Source organism: Bubalus bubalis, chromosome 15 (assembly GCF_019923935.1).
Source record: "Bubalus bubalis isolate 160015118507 breed Murrah chromosome 15, NDDB_SH_1, whole genome shotgun sequence".
Classification (NCBI taxonomy): Eukaryota; Metazoa; Chordata; class Mammalia; order Artiodactyla; family Bovidae; genus Bubalus; species Bubalus bubalis.
Window position 1 is genome coordinate 8,266,467 of NC_059171.1, and position 17,273 is coordinate 8,283,739.

Genomic DNA, 17,273 nt, shown 5'->3' on the forward strand with positions numbered 1-17,273 from the left:
CTGGTGTGTGGGCAGCCCCACCTCCACAGTGGCGCCTCCTGTCCTAGGCAGACAGTGTTTCCTCAGGAGCATTCCCGGCCATACAGCCCCCGAATCCCGTCCTCTCTGCCCCATCCCCACAGCCAACAGCGGTCCTCTCCGAGAATCTGCCCTCGCAGCTCCAAGCTTGAGCGCACAGCCCCTGACCGCACTGATGGACTCCCATCTCAGACAGGGGAGCCCAGGGCTGATTCCCAGAGAGGCTTTGAAATTTGCAGCAGCAAGAACTCCAGGGCCCACGAGCGCAGAAGAGGTCCTGGCTGGAGGATCAGACAAGTCTCCGCGGTCGGATGCCATCCTAGAGCCTAGGGAGGCTGAAGAAGCCAGAGGATGCGGAAGATGCCCGCCCATCGCGTTCCATTCAGCAATGGTGCCTGGCTTCCACGGTACCCCGGGCTTTTTCTTGCAAACTTCCACACTTGCGGAGCTCCTTGCTCCTGTCCCTTCAGGCTCCCTTTTCACAGCCAACAGCTGGTCCTTCCCAAGGCCCATGCTCCAAAGCCCTCTTTCCAGCACGCAGCCGCCCCCCACAACAGGAGGCAAGCAACTCAGCCTGGGGTGCACAGGGCTGCCGCACAGACAGGCAGGCTTCGTCCTGCTTCCCACAGACCATCTGTAGCAACCTCCTTTGATCCCCTAAAGATCTCTTTCTGTCCCAGCTGACTTCCCCGCCATAAGGGTCTTTTTTTTTTCCCCCCTGAATGCAGGGACCTCCCTCCACATTCAGCTTCCTGCCAAAGTTGCTGGTCCCTTTTGTGACTCCTCTCGTCTTTTTATCTTTCTTTCCTCCTACCCGGTTTCAAGGGGATTTGTCTTATCCTTTTAGGTGTCCAATGTCTTCCACAAATGTTCAGCAGGGGCTCTGTGAGAACTGTTCTATTTGTAATGTATTTTTGATGCACTTTTGAGGAGAGACCAATTCCGCATCCTCCTGATCCACCATTTTGACTTCTCTCAACATTTTTTGAAAAAGAATGTTGCTTATTCACTACATGCAATCATGATTAAGCGTGAACCTGCTTATTTTATTATTTTGTTCCCCTCCAAATTCTGTGCACTGTGTAAGTCACTCTCACGCCCCATTACCTGGAAAGAAGTGCCTTAGAATACACCGTGAAGCATCTCCCAGAGGTGCCTGACTTCAGCAAGCGGCAAGTCACTGCTTTCTCTGTTTCAAATGGAAATGTCAGCTGTCATCAGTCTCTCACGGAAAACATTCAAAACTAAATTAGAATTTGCTGTTGCCTAGCTATTTTCCCTTTTATTTTAGAAAAATTTTGAAGGAAATAAGGCTGAAGTTTGGGACTTGTTTGTCACAGATTTTTTTTTTTTTAAACGCTGGGTTTTATTAGGGTCAGCTACGTTTTGCAGAAATGACTGCTTAATAGACTGTCATAGTTTTACACGCAGACTTTAACTCTTGAATCCTGAGTGTTTTGTAATCCTGAGTATCACTTGAACAAACTATGAGGTCCTTAAAGGCAAAAAACATTGTATTCAACTTTGTATCCCCATCACCTTACTCAGTGCTTGTCACATCAGCAGGCATCTCATAAGCAGAGATTTTATTAAGTCTTTGACAGTCATTATTGAGGTGACCTACTTCTAAACAGTCAAAACTTCTGGAATGTTCTGCCTTATCCTATTTGAACTAACATATTTCAATAACTGGATATCCGACTTTGAATCAACTCTCACTCTTAGTAAACAATTACCATGTACATAATTCCAATAATTTTAAAAAGCTGGCCTGAATGAGACTAAAATTTCCAGTTAATGTGTATGCTAGGGGTAAATATATAAATTCTTTGTATTATACCATTTGTCTTTGAGAAATTTTGAGAAAATGTGACCCTATATTTAATAAATGTGAATTTCCTAAGAAAGATATCCATACAGGTCTTGAGTAACAATCCTCTTTTCTGAAGGGAAGGTAAAACTTCTATTCGTGTTTATTTGGTGATTTATTACTTGTTTCAGTTACTGGGTTGTTGGTTGTTGTTTTTTTTTTTGTTGTTGTTGTTGTTGTTTTTGTCTTTTCTTTACATACTTATAAGGATTTTATGGTCCTTTGATTTTTAAAATGGATATTACTTTAATTTTAAAACAGTTTCATAAGTAGAAAATATTGCAAAAAGTGACCCCCTGTTGGTCTGGGTACCTTAGAATAAAAGGAGTCTGAGACCTCGTCCAGTGGATAAGATTCTCTGCTGTTAACTCAGCGTCACCACCACCCTCTCTAAGTAACCCCAAACTCCTCCACCATCCCATGGTTCCAAGATGGTGATGTAATAATAAGTCTCTACTCTCTCAAGCCAGTTTTGGACCTTCCCAGAAAGCCGCATTTTGTAAGTAATAAATCTTTTCATACTTTCTTAATACATGCAAGGATTACCATCAGCCTTGACAGCTAAAGCAAATTTCGAGTGGAGGATCCATTGCATTTTTACAAGATAAATGCAAAAATTGTGCCAGAGAAAGGCCATAATTCCCCAGAGAAAGATGTGGCCATATATATGAGCAAACTTGGGATTCATAACAGCTTCTAGAGCAACGCTTTGTAAACCACTCAGTTTAATGCTGCACATGGGGACAGTTGATAGAAGCTCTCCAGAGAATCCTGAGATTTGCAGTGGCTTCCAGGTAGCCCAAAACCATCCACTTCAGTGGTGGCTCTCCTGCCACGTTTCCCTAGCTCTTCCAATGATTGTATAAACCTCAAATTAGCTGCAGACTCCTCTATCCTTGGAATACAAAGGGGAATTTCTATTTTCTAGACTGAACTCTGACTGACATACTAAGTTAATAACAGGAAAAATAAAAACTCAGATTTAGTCCACAGATTGGCCCTCAATGGGCTTCCCTGGTGGCTCAGATGGTAAAAAATCTGCCTGCTGTGCAGGAGACCTGCATTTGATCCCTAGGTCAGGAAGATCCCCTAGAGAAAGGAATGGCTACCCACTCAGTATTCTTGCCTAGAGAATTCCATGGACAGAGGAGCATGGTGGACTATAATGGGGTCACAAAGAGTCGGACACGACTGAGCGTCTAACACTTTCACTTCATTTGGCATTCAGTAAATAATCATCTTATGGTTGTAGCCTTGTTCCTTTATTCCTGAGAGTATGAGTTAGCAAAATGAGGTAATGTGAGAGAACTTTAGTACAAAATCTGTCACAGTATGTCCAGGGAGTAGTTTTGAACAGAAATCTGAACAAAGAGGGCAGACAATATTCCACAGGTAAGATCAAACCTAGAGCCAGAGATGAAGCAGAAAGGAAATGAACATGGAATTGAGCAACTGGAAGATGCATTTTTTTTTCAATTATAGTGCATTTGTAGCAAATTTATTGAATAATTTGCTGCTGGTTAGCAATTTTTATTGGCTTACACTCAAATTTTCCAGGTCTTTCTCATATATCTTCAAGAAAACACATGGCTCCCAATTTGCCTCACTATCACGCCCTGCATGATAACAGCTGGGCATATAATATCCTAATATCTGGGAGAAAAGCCAACTGTGGGTGCCCAAAGAAGCAAGCAACAGCAGCTCCCAAGCCGACTGGTGAAATAGACTGAAGAGTCTCTAGAACTGATTGTCAGAAAGTGAAACCTAGATAAGAATGAAAAAATCTGGATATTTGCGGGATGTAACTCCCTTGTTTATGCTCATATAAATTTTTTGGGAACTGTGTTGCTGCCCAAATAGGTTGTAATGTCCATGAGACTCACAGGGGGAGGCTGCTTCTAAGACTCTCTCGCTCACTCGCTCTCTCAGTCACTCAGTCGTGTCCGACTCTTTGCAACCCCATGGACTGTACCCCACCAGGCTCCTCCATCCATGGGATTCTCCAGATAAGAATACTGGAGTGGGTTGACTCTCTAGGTAAAGATAATCACCTCGCTCAGTCGTGTCTGACTCTTTTCAGCCCCTTGGACTGTAGCCCACCAGCCTCCTCTGTCCATGGGATTCTCCAGGCAAGAATACTGGAGTGGGTTGCCATTTCCTTCTCCAGCAGATCTTCCCAACCTAGGGATCAAACCCAAGTCTCCTGATTGCAGACGGATTCTTTACAGTCTGAGCCACCAGGGAAGACCAAGCCTCTTTAAAGCTGCTAAATATTTCTTGACTTTGTTTTTTTAACTTTGATACCATTTTGGCTAAAAGTACTACAGAAATCAGCGTTTGACGTAGATAACATAAACACTAAGTCATATTCCCCTGTTACGGTATCCATGAAGCTATTTTCTGTTGCTGTTCATTGTTGAACTGCTAAATTTGCCAGTATCACAAACCAGTGGCTTAGATTTTCATTTCACATCCTCATGTAAACATCACCAGGGTTTGTCTGCTTATTACCTTTTCCTGATCCCTCTTCTGACCTCTAACTATGTTTATTCCATCTTCCAATCCAAGATCAGTGGCTCCTTAACTCTGAGTTAAGACTATGTTGAATTCACTCTGGTTTTCTTCTCCTTTTCCTCCAAGATAAAGAGAAAACACTAGAAATTGCAAGGTATTTGTTTTTTTATTATCAATTTCAAATGTACCAAAAGAACAAATAAGGGAGAATTGTGCAGAAGGGGAATATTTTGCTTGCTGCAAGCTAAAATCAACTTGTAAGGTGCTGCATAAAAATATAAATATTCATAAATTACCTCTTAAGTGAAAGTTTTCTGCTGAGCCATTAGATACACCTTTAGATTCATCCTTTGTTCTTGAGGATGCAGTTGCTATCAGTATTGTATTCTTTTGTGTGTGTGTATGTGTGTGTAATAAAGTTGTATTAAAGTATAAAGGAGATAGAGAAAGCTTCTGACATAGGCATCAGAAGGGGGTAGAAAGAGTACCCGCTTGCTAGTGTTAACAATGAAGTCATATAATCCAAAGAATATCTGGAGGTTGTAAAGACCTCATCAGACCTACTCCCATAATTTACATTTTAAGATAACACTGTCCTTAGGCAAGATACATCCTTGTAAAGACCAGGTATACTCCCATAATTTACATTTTAAGATAACAGAAGGTTGAATCCAAAGACTATCCTTAGGCAGGATACATTATTGTTATATAATCCTAAGGAATGTGGAGAAAGAAAAAAGGTTGTCCTTTCTTCCTCCTTGAGAATTCCAGACCCCTCTCTCCTTGGGGACCCCTAGACTCCCTATCAACCTGCCTAGGAAATGACTCTCTCATTCCCCCCTTTTCTTTTAGGAGAATTATGTTGCCTAGGGAAAAGGGGCGTCATCCTCATTTCATAAGTACTTCCGAGCTGATTCCTAATGAGCATCATGACTTTCATTCTGGGATTTCTGAACCAGTAAAGACATGAATGATATCATTTAAGTTTCATCTTGGTGAAAGTGAGTAACCAAGATGGCAGAAAGCTAAGAGGGACACTAGTAATCAATATTATTAATAGTAACAAAATGTTTCAGAAACAATAGCGGAAAACAAATAAGTAAAAATACAGCCTCATCCAAATACAAAATACTCACTTGTATGGTCTTTGATACAGATAACACAAAAGAAAGTGAAGTTGCTCAGTCGTGTCCGACTCTTTGCACCCCGTGCACTGTAGCCTACCAGGTTCCTCTGTCCCTGGAATTTTCCAGGCAAGAGTACTGGAGTGGGTTGCCATTTCCTTCTCCAGGGCATCTTCCTGACCCAGGGATCGAACCTGGATCTCCCGCATTGCAGGCAGATGCTTTTACCATCTGAGCCACCAAGGAGGCCCTACAGATAATGTAAACACAAAGTCATATTCATTCAGATTCATCATTTTACACAAATTCATTCACATGTGACACAGGATAGACCAACATAGATTCATAAGTGCAACTCCTCACAACTGCACTAACTGAAGATTAGAACTCCTCTGGAGAAAGCACAAACACATGTGTGTATTTAGGCCCAGGCTAGCCCAGCACACATTCACACAGACCTACTACAAATATGCCACTGCTACTATCAGAGTCTTTCAGCCATGTGTGAAGTCCACTCTGTGTCATCTGTACTTATCTGCGATATAACTGCATAATGTAACCAATTTTTTTCCTCAAACATTTGTCTCTTTTCAACAATGAACAGTTAAGTTCCCATAGAATATTATTTTGACACTCTTATTAACAAAAGACCCACAAGAAAAATTAAAATAAAAGCTTAAGCATATTTCAAATTGCTGAGTGCAAAATATTGAATCCGCTTTTACTACCAAGAAATTTCCAAGTTACTGTTTAGTCCTCTTCTCGTACTGTTCTGAAAATTGATACTCTGTGATACTTTTAGAATGGAGTGGTCATTTGAATAGTAGTGTATCCCCTTTTCATTGGATTATGATCTGCATAAAAGTTCTTTGAAAGCTAGAAAATATTTCTACACTAATTAACGTATATAAACACTTCAGGCTAAGTTTAAGCACTTGAAATTGCTATCCAATTTTAGGAACAGAGGATCACCTTGGTGAAGAACTAAACACTTGTGACATTAAATAATATATTGTTGAAAGAGTTAAGGGGAAAAGGTCAATACGTAATAAACTATGTGCCAAAATTTAGGAAAAGTTCACTAACTTGCAGAAATAAATGCTGTAGGTATAATAACTAAGATTATTGACATTGTTAGCTCTGACATAGAGTATTTATCCAAAGGTTTTTAATAGGATTCACTCAAGGTTTTGCTTTGTATTGAGAAATAGAATTTCACATATATTAACTATATTAATTATACTACTTTGCTGTTTTTAGCACTAATGAAAATTCATAAGGCTTGATGTCCTTTCAAACTAATTGGGATTTCAACTTTCAGTTTACTTATTACTGTCACTACGTCTCTTGAAGAAGGACAAATTAACTTCAAAATCCATGCCACAAATATTAATTTCATATGCTATTCAACACCTCCATGAGACCTCATCTGTTTACAGATTATATTCATAAGACTCTCTCTTGCACATTTTCAGGTTAAGTCCTTGTTATAAACATGTCAAAGTTCATGGCTGGTAAAGTACTACATTTCAGTATAGTCAATGGACAATAAAAATGCCGTGAGACACAAATTGCTTTGCACATTGATAAAAAGCAAGAATTGTGTCTAAAGCAAAGGTCCTACTTAGTCAACAGTGTTCTGCAGACATCAAGAATGGTGAAAAGACCAAAATGTCAGGGTATCATTGCAAAGTAAGTTAGCTTTCTATTTTGTGATTAACCAAGTTAGAAAATCTAGATTGTAATAATTGTTACACTTTTAATTAATAATAATATTGCAGTTTCCGGAATGACTTCCTTGTCCTCCATTCTCTCTTCTTTCTAACTGAGAAGCTGGGAAACTAATATATATATTTCCCAGACTCCCTTGCAACTACAGGTTCTAAAGGCAAGTCAAGTTCCAACATGTAAATTTGCTCATTAATATATGGAAAATAGAATTGAGTCAGAGACTATCTTTCCAGGGCTCTTGGCTATTCTTACTAGCTATTATGGTCGTGGAAACATGATGCTTCCCTGAAGAAACTTTATATTATGCATTCTTCAGCTTCCTAACTATCCAGAAGTAATAGATTCCCTGCACAACAATCCTGGTTGTCCATTTTCCAGATACCTCAGAAAGTTAAGAGATAAGAAGAGAGAGCAGTTCTGGCTTGAATATATCTCTAATATTAGCTTCTTTTCCATGGAGATGGTCTTGATCCCTGTCTCCTGTACAATATCATGAACCTCCATCCATAGTTCATCAGGCAGTCTATCTATCAGATCTAGTTCCTTAAATCTATTTCTCACTTCTACTGTATAATTATAAGGGATTTGATTTAGGTCATACCTGAATGGTCTAGTGGTTTTCCCTACTTTCTTCTATTTCAGTCTGAATTTGGCAATAAGGAGTTCATGATCTGAGCCACAGTCAGCTCCTGGCCTTGTTTTTGCTGACTGTATAGAGCTTCTCCATCTTTGGCTGCAAAGAATACAATCAATCTGATTTCGGTGTTGAGCATCTAGTGATGTCCATGTGTAAAGTCTTCTCTTGTGTTGTTGGAAGAGGGTGTTTGCTATGACCAGTGCGTTCTCTTGGCAAAACTCTATTAGCCTTTGCCCTGCTTCATTCCATATTCCAAGGCCAAATTTGCCTTTACCCCAGGTGTTTCTTGACTTCCTACTTTTGCATTCCAGTTCCCTATAATGAAAAGGACATCTTTTTTGGCTGTTAGTTCTAAAAGGTCTTGTAGGTCTTCATAGAACTGTTCGACTTCAGCTTCTTCAGCATTACTGGTTGGGGCATAGGCTTGGATTACCGTGATATTGAATGGTTTGCCTTGGAAATGAACAGAGATCATTCTGTTGTTTTTGAGATTGCATTTCGGACTCTTTTGTTGACCATGATGGCTACTCCATTTCTTCTAAGGGATCCCTGCCTACAGTAGTAGATATAATGGTCATCTGAGTTGAATTCACCCATTCCAGTCCATTTTAGTTCACTGATTCCTAAAATGTTGATGTTCACTCTTGCCATCTCCTGTTTGACCACTTCCAATTTGCCTTGATTCATGGACCTAACATTCCATGTTCCTATGCAATATTGCTCTTTACAGCATCAGACCTTGCTTCTATCACCAGTCACAGCCACAAGTCAGTGTTGTTTTTGCTTTGGCTCCATCTCTTCATTCTGATCAAGACCATCCCCATGGAAAAGAAATGCAAAAAAGCAAAATGACTGTCTGGGGAGGTCTTACAAATAGCTGTGAAGAGAAGTGAAAAGCAAAGGAGAAAAGGAAAGATATAAGCATCTGAATGCAGAATTCCAAAGAATAGCAAGGAGAGATAAGAAAGCCTTCCTCAGGGATCAATGCAAAGAAATAGAGGAAAACAACAGAATGGGAAAGACTAGAGATCTCTTCAAGAAAATTAGAGATACCAAGGGAACATTTCCTGCAAAAAGGGGCTCGATACAGGACAGAAATGGTATGGACCTAACAGAAGCAGAAAATATTAGGAAGAGGTGGCAAGAATACACAAAAGAACTGTACAAAAAAAGAGCTTCATGACCCAGATAATCACAATGGAGTGATCACTGACCTAGAGCCAGATATCCTGGAACGTGACATCAAGTGGGCCTTAGAAAGCATCACTACAAACAAAGCTAATGGAGGTGATGGAATTACAGTTGAGCTATTTCAAATCCTGAAAGATGATGCTGTGAAAGTGCTGCACTCAATATGCCAGCAAATTTGGAAAACTCAGCAGTGGCCACAGGACTGGAAAAGGTCAGTTTTCATTCCAATCCCAAAGAAAGGCAATGCCAAAGAATGCTCAAACTACCACACAGTTGCACTCATCTCACACACTAGTAAAGTAATGCTCAAAATTCTCCAAGCCAGGCTTCAGCACTACGTGAACCATGAACTTCCAGATGTTCAAGCTGGTTTCAGAAAAGGCAGAGGAACCAGAGATCAAATTGCCAACATGTGCTGGATCATGGAAAAAGCAGTTCCAGAAAAACATCTATTTCTGCTTTATTGACTATGCCAAAGCCTTTGACTGTGTGGATCACAATAAACTGTGGACAATTCTGAGAGAGATGGGAATACCAGACCACCTAACCTGCCTCTTGAGAAACCTATATGCAGGTCAAGAAGCAACAGTTAGAACTGGACATGGAACAACAGACTGGTTCCAAATAGGAAAAGGAGTATGTCAAGGCTGTATATTGTCACCCTGCATGTTTAACTTCTATGCAGAGTACATCATGAGAAATGCTGGGCTGGAAGAAGCACAAGCTGGAATCAAGATTGCTGGGAGAAATATCAATAACCTCAGATATGCAGATGACACCACCCTTATGGCAGAAAGTGAAGAGGAACTAAAAAGCCTCTTGATGAAAGTGAAAGTGGAGAGTGAAAAAGTTGGCTTAAAGCTCAACATTCAGAAAACAAAGATCATGGTGTTAGGTAGGTAGAATAGGGAAAAGGAGTCCAAAATGGAGGTGGCTAAAAGACAAGGAAGGTCCGAGGACCAGAGTGAAGACTTCAGGCAGAACAAACAGAACAAACAACACTCCTGGCTAAGCCCAATTTGCATAGGGCAGGCCCAGGTGGAGGAAAAAACATATAAAAGGAGGAGCCAAAGCGCTTTCTCTCGGACTCTCTCTCCCGCGTGTGTGCGCTCTTTTCTTTATCTCTCTCTCTCTCTCCTCTCTCTCTCCCTCTTGCTATCTTCTAAATAAAATAGAGCTATAACACTGATTTGCCTAAAAGCTATAACACGGTTTGTCCAATACCCAAGAGCTAATGTCCGTCGCTCCAAATCTTTGTTGTGACGAGACAAAGAACCGAGGAACATACACTCGCGTGACATCTATGGTGCCGTGACTCAGATATAACCTGGCTGAAACAACCTCTGCGTGGAAGAGGCCAAGCACAGCAGGAGCCCAACTCAGCGAAGCTCCCACGCTAGAAGCGGAAGGCAAAGAAACACAGCTCAGGGGAAGGCCTATCGTGCTGGAAACCGGGACAGCGAAAAACGAACTCAGCAGAAAGCTCACGCGGCCCAGTCTCAGATTCCAGAAGACCTCCAGTTAAGGTAAGAGGTCCTCGCTCCTATGGCTGGAGGGACCTTTACAATCTCTCATTTCTTGTTTCCTCAAACCTCCTGCAAACAGGCGCGCAGCAGGGGCACAATTGAGGGACTCTGGAGAGGCTACTCCTCAGCATGTCCCAAAGGCGCTATCTGCTGAGCCCCAGTAGCTGTTACACAAGCCGGTGGGGTTTCTTCTGTCCTTTGTCTTCTCTGTGCCAAAGATCAGACCAATGAAACTGTGAGCACCGGTCAGATATTTAGCAAATTTTCCGGCGGGCTATGAAGGGGATTCCTTGGCATGTTTTTCCCACTGCTTTCTCCTCCTGTCCTTCAGCTCTCTCCCGGGACTCAAGCCCAGCCAAAACTAATGAAACTCAGGCTCTGATGTCTCATTGCAAAAATTCATTGAGAGACAAAGATAAGAGGTAGATTTGTTAGGATCCAGAGAGAAGCCACCCTTCAGGGTGTGAACCATTGCCGAGGGCAAGGGCTGCAACCATGGTATTAGGCCTGGCTAGGTTTTGTGAGGGGATGGAATTCATATGCTAATGAGTGAGAGGCTCATCCCAGCCATTGGGGAACCACCCACTCCTCCCTCTTTTACTTTGTGCCTTGGAGCTGTCCTGCCACCTCTGGTTGGGTCTGTTGGCTTATAGATTGGGGATTAAGGTTTACTTGAATTTGACTTGTCATCTTGGACCCAATTGATTTTAATTGGTTTACATTATACCCTTGTGCTATGTCATTCTTTCAAAGGTTGAGCTCTGCCCCCTTCCCTCCTGTTTCATGCTCTTTTCCTGAGCCCCATCCAGACCCACAAGGTTGCCTCTACAATCTTCTGGACAGAAAACCAGAAAATAGCTGGCCTTGGGAGGGAAATACTCTATAATATCCAACCCCTAATCCTACCCAATACTGGTCACACTGGAGATCTTGGGGACGCCCAAACTCCAGTCCCAGGGGTCCCAGGAGGTCGTCACGCCTCGACCTGCCCAGGGACCCAATCCTCGGAAGGCCGTCACGCCTCGACCTGCCCGGGGATTCGATCTCTAGGAGGCTGTCATGCCTCAGCCTGCTGGGGATCTGCACCCTGACCCAGGGACGCCTGGCTCTCAGGTTGCAACAGTTCTGGGTAGGATGAACTTACATCATATCTATTCCCGTCCACAGTGGGCAAAACAAACCTCTTAATTCTACCCAGCATTGGTAACACTGGAGATCTTGGGGATGCCCAAACTCCAGATGCCTGGCTCTCAGGTTGTAACAGTTCTGGGTAGGATAAGCTTCAGAAAGACTCACCCCTAAGGAAGTCCACCCATGGAAACATAAAGAAGCCTATTACTTGTGGGACTGTGCCCAGTCTCAGCAATAACTCAGGAGCCCAATGAGAACCCCATTGCCTTTCTGGAGAGGCTAAAAGAGGCACTCCATATCAGAATTAAGTTACAGCAGCTACAACAGCAGGACCCTGCTGCCTCTTTAGATGAGATGGTCCAGACAGCCACCAATACCTTTTATAACAGAGAACAGGAGAAGGAGGCCAAGGCCCAGGAGAAGGAGAGAAAGAAAGAGACAAGGCATGCCCAGATGCTGGCCGCCCTCCAGAGAAGCCCTATGGCAAACGCCAAGTCCTTGAGGGACAAGGCACGAGACAGATGCCTGATCTGTAGACAGGTGGGGCATTGGGCCAAAGACTGTCCAAACCGTGACAGGTCTCCTAGAAGAGCTTGCCACAAATGCCATCAACTGGGACACTGGGCGGCACTCTGCCCTTGGGACCCAAGAGCCTCAAGGTCAAGCGCCAAGCCTGCCCTCACGATGGTTCAAGAGGACTGAAGCGGCCGCTCCAGCCAGCCTGCCTGTCACAGATAACCATCACGGGGCTGGAGCCAAGGGTGCAACTGGATGTGCCAGGTAGGTCTGGGAATTTCTTGGTTGGCACAGGGGCTACCTACTCTGTCTTGATCTCCTACTCCGGAGCCTTCTCCTCCCAAACCTGTACCATTTTGGGTGCTACAGGAAAAGCAACTACTAAAAGATTCACCTGAGCACTTCTTTGTTGCTGGGATGGACAAATATTTTCCCACCAGTTTCTGGTGGTCCTTGAGTGTCCTACCCCCTTATTGGGAAGAGATATACTCACTAAACTGGGGACCACCCTTGTGATTGGAAGTTTTTCAGCCCCTAGAGCTCTACAGCTCCTGGTTACTACTGAAGAACCCATTACACCTTCAATAGAGAGGGACCAAAAACTATGGGAAGACAAAATTAACCCCCAGGTGTGGGACCAGGGTATTCCTGGACGAGCCCACCAAGCTGAACCAGTCATCATTGTCCTCCGAGCTCCCACTTGATTTCCTAACTGAAAACAATATCCTCTCAAAAGAGAGGCTCAGGAGGGACTACAGCCTTTAACAAATTCCTTGCTTGTGGGCTATTGGTCCCCACCAGTTCGCCATGTAACACCCCAATCCTCTCAGTAAAGAAAAAAGACGGAACCTGGCGAATGGTTCAAAATCTCCAGATTATAAATAAAGCTGTAGTCTCCCTCCATCCCACAGTACCCAATCCCTATGTAATCTTGGGAGAAATCCCACCCAGTGCCAAGTGGTTTACAGTCTTGGATCTCAAAGATGTATTTTTTTTACATACCACTGGCTAAAGAATCCCAATATCTTTTTGCCTTTGAGTGGGAGGCCCCAGGAGAAAAACACCAACAGATGACTTGGACAGTATTACTTTAGGGGTTCAGAGATAGCCCCCACCTGTTTGGACAGGCCCTTAGCCAGGATCTCCTAGATCTGGACCTGGGACCTAATGGGAAAATATTACAATACGTAGATGACCTACTAATCTGCTCTCCAGATGATAAAAGTGCCCAACAACATGCAATTCAGGTTCTAAACTTCTTGGCAGAAAGGGGATATAAAGTCTCCCGCGCTAAGGCACAGATGGTCAAGACAAAGGTCACTTACCTGGGAGTTCAGATTACACACGGGTCCAGGAGGCTGTCCTCTGATCCGGTACAAGGAATCCTCCAGTTGCCCTCCCCCACGACTAGAAAACAATTGCGAGCTTTCCTGGGGTTAACTGGTTATTGTAGAATCTGGATACCCAACTATGGTCTAATTGCCCAGCCCTTATATGAAAGCTTAAAGAGACGAAATGATTCAATCCCACTGATGTGGGGAACTCCTCAAAAGGAGGCAAAGGCTACACTAAAACAGGCCTTAACTCAGGCACCTGCCTTGAGGTTGCCAGACCCAGAAAAAGCATTCCAACTTTATGTCCATTAAAGAGAGGGAATAGCCTTGGGAGTGTTAATTCAAAGGTTGGGATCTGAGCCCCAGCCTGTAGCTTACTTATCCAAGAGGCTCGATCCAACTGCCCAAGGTTGGCCCCCCTGCCTTCGAAATCTTGCAGCTATTGCAATCATGATAGAAGATGCTTTAAAACTCTCCTTTGGGGACAAACTAACTATTTTTACCAGCCACCAAGTAAAACAACTCCTAAATGGGACAGGCCATTTATGGATGTCTGATCAAAGAATCTTCAGATATCAAGTAATGCTGATGGAAAATCCAGGCCTCACTATATCCCCTTGTGAGGTTCTTAACCCAGCCACCCTCCTGCCTACCCCCGAGGGCTCTCTCCCATTTCACTCTTGTCTAGAAACCTTGGACCACTGGACAAAACCCTGAGAGGTGTTGTCAGAAGATCCTCTGACCAATCCTGAGGAAATCTGGTACACTGATGGAAGCAGCTTTGTCTTGGATGGAAAAAGAAGAGCCGGGTATGCCGTAGTCTCCAATTTTGAGACCATAGAGGCTAAGCCTCTGCCACCAGGTACTTCAGCCCAATTAGCTGAGCTCATAGCCCTGACTCGAGCTGTAGAGCTGGGAAAAGGAAAAAGAATAGCCATTTACACTGACTCCAAGTCTGCCTTTCTGGTGCTACATGCACATGCGGCTGTTTGGAAAGAAAGGGGCCACTTGACCACCCGAGGGTCCCCAAATCAAATATGGTGATCAGATTCTTCAATTCTTGAAGGCAGTCCATCTGCCCACTGAGGTTTCAGTCTCCCACTGTAAAGGACACCAAAAAGGGAACACGGAAGTGGCACGAGGGAACCAAGCAGCTGATCAGGCAGCTAGGAGAGCAGCATTACAGAACTATGGCCTAATAGGGATTGCCACCTTAGTTCCACAGACTAATTTGCCAGAAACTCCTTCATATACTGAAGGTGAGACTCTTAAAGCTAAGAGCAAGGGCTTTCAAGAAGATCATATGGGGTGGTTCCAAAAGGAAGGACTCCTTTTTCTGCCTGGAAACCTCCAATGGACGTTGGTTAACTCCTTACATGCCACTACTCATTTAGGAGAAAAGGCCCTCCAAAGATTACTAGAAAGGTCCTTCAGAGGAACAGGCCTCCAAACAACTATAAGACAGGTGGTCTCCTCTTGTCCCATTTGCCAATTAAACAACCCTCAAGGAGCTCGAAGACCCCAGCTGGCCCAGCCCGTCCAATGACGTGGGGCCTACCCAGGAGAGGACTGGCAGATGGACTTCACCCAGATGCCAGTTTCTCAAGGGCATAAATACCTAGTAGTCATGATAGATACATTCACAGGATGGATTGAAGGCTTTCCCACCCGGACTGAGAAGGCTGAGGAGGTGGTAAAAAAAAACTGCTCCATGAAATCATTCCAAGGTTTGGTCTGCCCGGGTCATTACAAAGTGACAATGGGACATCGTTTACTTCTAAGGTCACCCAAGGGGTCTCGAAAGCATTGGGCATTACTAATTATCTCCATTGTGCCTGGAGGCCTCAATCTTCAGGAAAAGTAGAAAGAGCCAATCAATTCTTAAAATCAGCAATAAAAAAGATAACCCAGGAGACCTCCCTGGGATAGAAGGAGGCTTTACCAATAGCTCTCCTCCGCACCCGCATTGCCCCTAAGGAACAGGTTGGTCTTAGTCCTTATGAGATGCTATATGGGAGACCTTTTGTTTATGTCAATGACCTCTTCCTAGATCCAGAGGTTCAGACCCTCCAGTCTTATACCATGGCCATTGGGCAATTCCAACAGGATATATGCTTGTGGGGTATGAACCAGGACCCAAAAGATTCCAAAGAGTCACCACTATATGCTCCAGGAACTCAAGTCCTAATTAAAGTCTGGAAAGATGGGTCCCCAAAGGCTCAACTCCAGCCCACATGGAAGGGCCCCTACCCTGTAATACTTTCTACCCCAACAGCAGTCAAGGTACCAGGACATGACTCCTGGATTCACTACTCACGAGTCAAGCTGTGGAAGAAAACAGAAGAGGACATTCAATACACCTGTGAGCCCTGGGAGATCTCAGATACCTATTCAGAACTACCAGTGAGTGCCATTCTAATGAACACCCCTAAAATCTGGTTTCTGGGGATAAAATTTCCCAGGATAACTCTAAGGAGCCAACACAGCTTGACAGAGACTGTACTCCAAGACAGACAGGAGATAGATCTTCTGATCCCTGAACAAGGAGGGACTTGAGCTATCCTGGTGATGTGAATTTAAAATTGACCAATGTCCCTACTAGTCCTTGTTATGCTATATTGATGATGCCTATGATTATTCCATGTACTGTTAGTTGTCTAACCTGTTTTGTCTCTGCCCAGGTCAACCAGCTACAACATGCAGTGCCAGTTCAACAAAGATATAAAACTACAGCTGACCACGGAAAATATCACACACCCTTGGACACCGCTATAAGGACTCTGAGGATTGAGACTAGCAAGAGAGGGAGGCCCAATACCCCTCGCCGCACCAGTTGAGCAGGAAGTAGCCAGAAATACCTCGACGCCCCTATTCCTAAAGAATTGGGCCTCCCATCTCTTGAGGGGGGAATGTTAGGTAGGTAGAATAGGGAAAAGGAGTCCAAAATGGCGGTGGCTAAAAGACAAGGAAGGTCCAAGGACCTGAGTGAAGACTTCAGGCAGAACAAACAGAACAAACAGCACTCCTGGCTAAGCCCAATTTGCATAGGGCAGGCCCAGGTGGAGGAAAAAACATATAAAAGGAGGAGCCAAAGCGCTTTCTCTTGGACTCTCTCTCCCTCGTGCAGGAGCGCTCTCTCTCTCTCTCTCTTTCTCTCTCTCTCTCTCTTTCTCCCTCCCCACGCACTCCTCCACTCTCTTCTCTTCGAGTCTTGGATTCTCCTGCTATCTTCTAAATAAAATGGAGTTGTAACACTGATTTGCCTAAGAGCTGTAACACGGTTTGTCCAAGACCCGAGAGCTGTGATGCGCCGAGGGCTTTAATGTCCGTTGCTCCAAATCTTTATTGTGATGAGACAAAAAACCGAGGAACATACACTCGCGTGACATATGGATGTGAGAGTTGGACTGTGAAGAAGGCTAAGCGTGGAAGAATTGATGCTTTTGAACTGTGGTGTTGGAGAAGACTCTTGAGAGTCCCTTGGACTGCAAGGAGATCCAACCAGTCCATTCTAAATGAGATCAGTCCTGGGTGTTCTTTGGAAGGAATGATGCCAAAGCTGAAACTCCAGTACTTTTGCCACCTCATGCGAAGAGTTGACTCATTGGAAAAGACTGTGATGCTGGGAGGGATTGGGAGCAGGAGGAGAAGGGGACGACAGAGAATGAGATGGCTGGATGG

General features: G+C 43.8%; 1 long non-coding RNA gene across 1 annotated transcript; it reads left to right on the forward strand.

Moving 5' to 3' along the window:
- Positions 1–10,343: 10,343 nt before the first annotated feature.
- LOC123329363 lies at positions 10,344–16,310 on the forward strand. Its single transcript, XR_006544757.1, has 2 exons — positions 10,344–10,611; positions 16,274–16,310. It is a non-coding gene; the product is annotated as an uncharacterized LOC123329363 (long non-coding RNA).
- The last annotated feature ends 963 nt before the right edge of the window (positions 16,311–17,273 follow it).